An 8,281-nucleotide genomic window follows, 5' to 3' on the forward strand; every position below is an offset into this window, starting at 1 on the left:
CATTGATGATGGTAAGAAGATATCGAGCACCATCATTTGGTGAACTTGTAAAGGTCCCCATAGATCTGAGTGAACATAATCCAAAATGCCATTTGTCTTGTGAATAGATGTACTAAAATTAGTTATTTTCTATTCCTCGAAAACACAATGTTCATAGAAGTCAAGATTTCCTGTATTTTGGCCACAAAGAAGACCTCTCCTACTTAATATAGTAAGTCCCTTTTCACTCATATGTCCTAGCCTCATGTGCCATAATTTGGTGGTGTCAGACAAAGATATGTAAAAATTTCAACTGAACCTGCGATAGTAGTACCCTGTAGCACATACAGGCTTCCTATCCTCATGCCTTTCATCACAACAAGAGCACCGTTACTGATTTTCAAAACTCCACTTTCAATTGAATTTTTACACCCATTTAGCATCTAGAGTGCCAAGAGAGATGAGATTTTTCTTTAAGTCCAGTACATGTTGTACATTTGTTAATGTTCTCACAACACCATCATGCATTTTGATTTGAATTGTTCATTTCCCCACAGTTTTACAAGAGGCATTATTACCCATCAATAAAACTCCATCATTTAATAGATTTGTCCTTGTTGGGACACATATGGTAGGAACAACCCAAATCTAGAATCCATTCATCATTGGATTTAGTTCTATCATCTGTCACTAAGAGAACATCCATATTCTCGTCCTCAACCACACTAGCCTCTCTAAAGTTATTCTTTTTCTTTTCTTTACTTTGGTTTTTATTTTTCAACTTATAACATTTTGACTTAATGTGCCATTTCTTGTGACAATAGTTACCGGTCAAGTTCTTATGTCTAGATTTTGATATAGACTTCAGTTTACTATTTGAGCTTTTATACTTAGATTTCTCTCTTACAAGCAATTTAGATTATTGACTATCACCCCTATTCATAGTCAAGTCTTTATCAATCACCTCTTTAGAGAGTAATGCCTTTTTAACATCCTCTATAATAATGGTGTCTCTTCCATAGATGAGAGATTCTCTAAAAGATTTATACGAGGGTGGTAAAGAACAAAATAACAAAGGGCTTTGTCTTCATCTTCAACCTTAATATCAATATTTTGCAAATCCATAATAATAGAGTTAAGTTCATCAATATGAGATTTTATAGGTGTATCTTCAACCATTCGAAACAGGGATAGTCGTTGCTTTAAGTAAAGCTTTCTAGTAAGAGATTTTGACAGTTATAGAGACTCCAACTGTCGTTACAAACCTGCAACAGTCTTCTCATGAACGACTTCCTGCAAGACTTTGTTTGATAGCAACAACTAAATCATGATTAGGGCTTTAAAATCGAACTCCTCCCATTCTTCATCACTCATAGTTGCAGGTTTCTTCTCCTTCCCGTACAGAGCTTTGTGTAGTCCGTCTTGTCCCAAAATGGCACGCATCTTGACTTGCCAAATACTGAAACTAATGCTTTCATCGAACTTCTCAATATCAAACTTTATTGATGACATTATAAGTGTCAAACAAAAAACAAGGCTTTAATACCCGTTTGTTGCGGAAAAACCCAAGAAAACATATTCGGATGGCACTCAAATGTGAAAATAATACAGAGATAAAGAGAAACAAGCACAAAGAATACACATAGACTTACGTGGTTCAGCTTATAGCCTATGTTCACACGCGAAGGAGGAACAGAAATCCACTATGAAGTTGGTAATAGATTAAAAATACAGAGTTTTACAAAAAACCCTAAGCCCCAAATACACCCAATGTCTCACTCATCTCTCACAAGACTAAAACTCTATATACAAGAGAGAAAACCCTCGGAAATATATAATTCTTCGTATTCAATTCGAACCTATAAGATAAATATGAATTGGGTCCATACCGCCACAAGGGCTGTGCCCCTGCACCCCCATTGGTCCACCACAAGTCACTATAAAATATTTCCTTTGAAGTGGATTCATAAAACTGATTGCAACAAAGAATTTAAGTCACAAACATAACACAAGCACACCTGAGTTGGATGGAAAAAACTCACGCTCCCGTATGAGGAAGGAGGTTTGCAAATTCGAAGTCTACATGATAGGCCCTGCGATTGAAAGCCCTTTAGAGGGCCTTGTATGTGAAACCTTTATGGGCTGACCTCATAAAGTCAAAATACTTCAAGGTAAACATTTTTATATTACCACATGTCCTTCAAATGCAACTCAGACTTGGAAAAGGACCTCTCAATTAGTTGAAGAGCTGCTGCAAGGTTCTAAATGGCTAATAGGTACTGGTAGGATCAGCTTTTGGTTGGACAAGTGGACCGCTTGTGGATGATGCTGATGACCTAAATTCGATTGACATAAATTTACAAATCTGTGACGTGTTAGAAGAAAATGAAGAGTGGTGGTTGGATAAGATCAACCTGAGTGAGGAATGGCTGAATGAAATTTTATCCATGGACATTAAAATCAAACCTGAAATGGACAGAATCATATGGATGGATAATAATGATGGAAGCTTTTCGGTAGAGACAGCTTGGAATCGGTTGAGACTTCAAAGGCGGTTTGGCATAAAGCGATATGGACCAGATACCTCCCCACCAAGATAGCTTTTTCTATTTGGAAGCTCCTAAAAGCAAGGGTGGAAGTGGACGGTGACTTACAACTGCTGGGAATTCCTCTTGCCTCAAAATGTTTGTGCTGTAAAGAAGCACAGGTAGAAACATCGGACCACCTTGTGTGTCCAAGGTTGTTTAGCACGAATAATGTGGAGATTTTTTAGCTCAATCATGGGGATTACTATCTTCCCCCAAGAGCCTATTAGAGTGATGCTCCACCAATGGTTGACAACTAAAGCAAACAGTCAGTGGGCTTATTATGTGAGACTATTAGCTTGCTTGATTCATGGGAGCTGTGGAAGGAGAGATGTAGGCGGAAGATGGAGGGAGTGTTCAAGTGTTCACAACAATTGATTAAAATTCTGATTGGCTGGTTGCAGGAACTATCTCCTTTTATTAAAGTCACTTCTCATTCTGAATCATGGCAGGTTCAAGCTTTAACTGGATTTCATCTGTCATACCACAAGGAGACACCCAATGGTTATATTTGTTCAGCCGGTCCCTGCTGAATTCTTCAAACTAAATGTTGATGGCTCAGCAAGGATTAATCCAGCTACTTGCAGTGGAGGAGGAATCATCAGAGATGAGAGAAATGATTTTGTCTCAACCTTTTACGAAGCTTATGCCCCTGACACAAATCTTATGGCAGAAGCCAAAGCTTTGTTGGATGGGCTAGAGTTAGCAAGATGGTTGGGAATTTTAAAGGTGATGGTGGAAACCGATTCTCAAATTCTAGCAAAAATTGTACATGGTTCTTGTTCTCTCCCTTGGAAACTTTGGAATTGGCAAACAAAGATACAATTATATTACTAAACTGTGGATATTCAGGTTGTACATAGGGTTAGGTATATCATTTTTGCGTTTTTGATTTTAGACAAGATTCGTTCCTACTTCTCTTTTGTAATTATAAAAAAGGGTTTTTTCATAAAAATAGTGGAGCAAGGCGCTTACTACTTCTTGGGATGTATAGACCTCAAAAAGTTACTTAAAAAAAATCATTTTAATCAGGCATCGCCAATCAGAATGTAAAATTATGACCTCCGAAAACTTGCATACATTGAATGTGTAACCCACGATTCGATCACTGGGTTGAATCGGTTGAATTGAATGTTTTTTGACTAAATCAACAGTTTTTAACTGTCTAATAGATCTTAACTGAACTGGACCCAAAATTCTAACCGAATGATGGTTCTAACAATTCGACCGGCTGGATCAACTGCAGATTGAAAACATTGGTTTGAGCTTACTTTTGTTGCACTATCTGGAGGTGAATCTGGACCACTATTCAAACAATTCATAGTTGGGCCAGGGCTAGGTGGGTCTGGAGGTGAATTTGGACCACTATTCAAATCGTTGGGTTTGCTCGCACAGCCTCTCATCGGTTCAATCCACATTGCTAAAAAAGAGAATGTGCCCGAATCAAATGTAGCACCTTTTTGGCAAAAGTGTAACGCCTTTCTATTGTTGGGTAAGAGCTGCCCAATGGTCATTGGCCCCTCGGAAAATATAGCCTACCGAGGCTTGTGCGGAGATTCTGGCCAGCAGAGTACTTATGCGTTACAGTTGGTGCCATGTGAGAGGAGGGGTTAGAGCTTTAGCAGGCATGATTAGGCACATCTCGTGGCATGCTGCAAAACATCATTACAGTCACAAACTAGTTAAAGGGACTAAAAGAAGAGTATAGAGTTGTTTAGTAATTATTTTAAACGAAAAAATACGGACAGGCGGAGAAACATAATTAGCTATAAATAATCACTTGCATATTGCAGGTCGAAGCTGAATCACTACAAACCCCGAGCATGTTTAACAAGTCTTCGAAGTTCCAACCTCCTCTCTAATACAGAAAAAGTTCGAACTTCCACCCTTCCTTTTAATAAAGTACCTGTAAGCGTTTGCCGATTCAGATTTGTTACGCACCTTGTACCAACTAACAGTTTCACATTGCCTTTAGGTTCAGTTTGAAAGAAGTACAAAAGCAAATATGTATAGCTTAAATACATACAAAATAATATAAAATATAAGGTTTTGCATTTTACATATTTATATTTGTATTCCTTTCAAACTCAGCCTTTACCAGTCCACCCGTACATTGATAACATTATTTGCTACTAATTTGGGGAAGATGATTTTAATGCACGGCTGTAATGCACTGTAAATATGTAATGCTGGTGTAAGGCGCGCTGTGACCTGTGAGGAATAAATCTATTCAATCAAGGAAATTTTGGCGAGGATTCTTAAAATTCCAATACCAGTACAAATAATTAGTTCTAGAGTTGTAACTAGCACCTTTCCATATGTTAAAGAGAAGGTTATCAAGAAATTAGTAGGATGGAAAAAAAATTCCCTTTCTCTCGTCCGAGGCTCACTTTGCATAAATCTATTACCAATATGATGCCCTGGTATCGTATCTTATGAGATCCTTTAGGATTCCCAAAAGGGCCATTAATGATGTTTATAAAGTTCAAAAGAAATTCCTTTGGACAAGTTCGAGTGAAAGAAATCCAGGCCATTAATGACATTTCTTCCGAATCACCATGAAGAAATGCAGTTTTGGCATCAAACTACTCAATCTCTAAATTTATACTTATTGTTAGGCCCAATACTACTCTGATTGATGACATCTTTACAATTGGAGAGAAAATTTCATCAAAATCAATGCTCTTTTTCTGACCAAAGCTTTTCACAATCAATCTTGCTTTGTACTTTGGTTGTGAACATTTTTCTTCTGTTTCCAACCTAAATACACATATGTTCTTGAGTGCCTTTTTGCCTTTTGGTAAATCCACCAAGTCAAAAGTGCAGCTCTTATGCAATGAATCTACTTCTTCTTGCATAGTTTTCAACCATTTTTCTTTTTCTTTACTTTCTACAGCTTCTTCATAACAACGTGGTTCACTTGCATCACTGAGCATAACATACTCATGAGGAGAGTATTTCTTTGATAGCATTCATTCCCTAGTGGACCTCAATTGTGGTTTTTCTTATTGAGTTTGATGTTGCTCTTGTGGTACTTGAAGAGTTTTTATGGGTTGTTTCCCCTCTTCATGATCAACTTCACTTAAGTTGCCACCTGAAGCGCTACCATCACCAACAACATTATCTTGTAAGTCTTCTCTATTTTCACCTTGTACAACAGAGGAAGGAATTGGATCCAAATCAGCAAAGCATTCAGACTTTGCAATGTTCTCAAGCTCAACTATTTGATCTTTAGGAAAGATCACATCTCTACTTATTATTTTCTTGTTAGTTGGGTCCCATAAACTGAACCAAAATTTTTCATCTACATAACCCAAAAAAATGCACTGCTTGGATTTTCCATCAAGCTTGGACCTTTCATCTTTAGGAATATGCACAAATGCCTTGCAACCAAACACTCGTAAGTGGTCATATGGGACATCTCTTCCTATCCACATATTTTTTAGCATATCTCTTTCTGAAACAATTGAAGGAGATAGATTAATTAAATAATAAGCAGTATGCATTGCCTCTCCCTAACAAGATTTTGGCAATTTAGCATGTAAAAACATACACCTAACTCTTTCCTCCATTGTGTGGTTCATCTGTTTAGCCACACCATTATATTGTGGAATCTTGGGAACTGATTATTCATGCCGAATACCATTGTTTTTGTAGTATTTCTCAAATGGACCAATGTATTCATCTTCATTGTCTGTACGAATGCATTTGAGGAGTTTCCCTATTTCTCTTTCAGCTATAGCATGAAAATGTTTAAATATCTTCAAGACTCATTTTTATGTTTCATGGTATATGCCCATATTTTTCTAAATGCATCACCAATTGATGTAATAAAGTAAGAGGCACCGCCAAGAGACTTGGCTTTCATGTCACATACATCAGAATTAACCAATTCTAAAACATTTTGTTTTTTATGAGAATATCTTTGAAAAGAAATTCTATGTTGTTTATCAGCAAAACAATGAACACATGAATCTAAATACGTACATTTCAAGTCTGGGAGGAGTTATTTCTTGGCAAGAACTTGAAGTTCTTTCTCACTCATGTGACCAAGCCGCTTATGCCATAGGTTGGAGGAGCCTTTTTTTATAACATTCAGCTACCCCTTGCATAACTAAGCTTTCATTCTGTAAAGAGTACAATATCTTCTCCCCTTTGCCACTACAACGGATACTTTGGTGAGCTTTCATTTTCCTTCACCAAAGTTATTATTGTAGCCCTTTTCATCTAATTTCCCTACATAAATTAGGCTGAAGTGAAGATCGGGTACGTGTCTCATATTCTTGAGAACCAATTTACAACCAACATTGGTCTCTATTTGTACATCACCTAACCCTACAATTTTTTATATGTAGTTGTTACCCATTTTTACAACACCAAAATCCCCATTGGTCTCTATTTGTACATCACCTAACCCTACAATTTTTTATATGTAGTTGTTACCCATTTTTACAACACCAAAATCCCCTAATTTGTAAGTAGCAAAGAGTTCATTGTGTGGAGTAGCATGGGATGATGCACCAATGTCAATAATCCAATTTGTGTCTTGGCAAGTACGGCTAAAACAAAACTCTTCACATCTTGCAAAAGTCATAACCTCACTATTTGAAACAACTACAGTCGTCTCCTTTCCTTTTTTTCTTTTCACATTTTTCTTTCTTTTTGTCACTTTTTAATTTCCTGCATTCTCTCTTGAAGTGTCCCAACTTATTGCAATAATGGTAAGTGATATCTTTTTTGTCTTGGATTTACCTCTAGACTTGTCACGGTTGTATAGACCTCGGCTTTGATTTCTACCCTGGCTTTCTTAAGAAGTGCATCTAATTTACTAGTGTCCAATGATTTCCTTTTAATTTCCTCATTGAGCAAATTGCTTCTTACCATACTTATTGTGACTTTTCTTTCGGGTGTAGAGTTGCTGAGAGACACCACAAGCGTCTCCCAACTTTCTGGCAATGAACTTAGTATCAATAAGGCTTGGATCTCATCATCCAACACCATTTTCATTGAAGCCAACTGATTTACAACATCTTGCATCTGGTTTAAGTATTCGGTAATGAATGAACTCTCCTTATACTTCAAATGTACGAACTTCCTTATTAAGAAAGCCTTATTGTCAACGATTTTCTTCTAATACAACTCTTCCAACTTATTCCAAAGAGGTACGGTTGAAGTTTCATTTTCCACAAGATGATAATTACTATCATCCAACCATTGTCAAATACATACAACGGCTTTCAAATCAAGAATTTCCCATTGATCACTTGACATATCCTTGGGCTTGCCTTGTTCACCTTTCAATGGTGCATTCAAGTCTTTGGAACAAGAGAAATGGGGCCCCAATGACTCTATTTATAGATGGATGAATCGAACTATGGATGGTTGAGATCAGTTGGACCCAACGGTTCGCAAGGACGCAACTATTTGTATTTCGAGGCAAAAAACAGTTTAGTGTGTTTTTGACATCTGCATGACCTAATGGTTGCATGGTGTCCGCACATCCTCAGTATGTTACTTTGTGCCTAGGCCAGACCGACTGAACCAACTCGATCCCGAGCCATTGGTTTGACCACGATTGAGGATGGAAATCACAACAAATCACCTCAGGTTTAGACTACTCCTCACCAAACTGGCCTCGACTCGGGAGTTGGGGGCAATTGATGAGGGGCGATTTGGCCCTCTAGTATATAATGACATGTGGCACCTCAAACAATTAT

The sequence above is a fragment of the Nelumbo lutea genome, chromosome 1 (genome assembly GCF_056320005.1).
Source record: "Nelumbo lutea isolate HS-2025 chromosome 1, American lotus-T2T, whole genome shotgun sequence".
NCBI lineage: Eukaryota > Viridiplantae > Streptophyta > Magnoliopsida > Proteales > Nelumbonaceae > Nelumbo > Nelumbo lutea.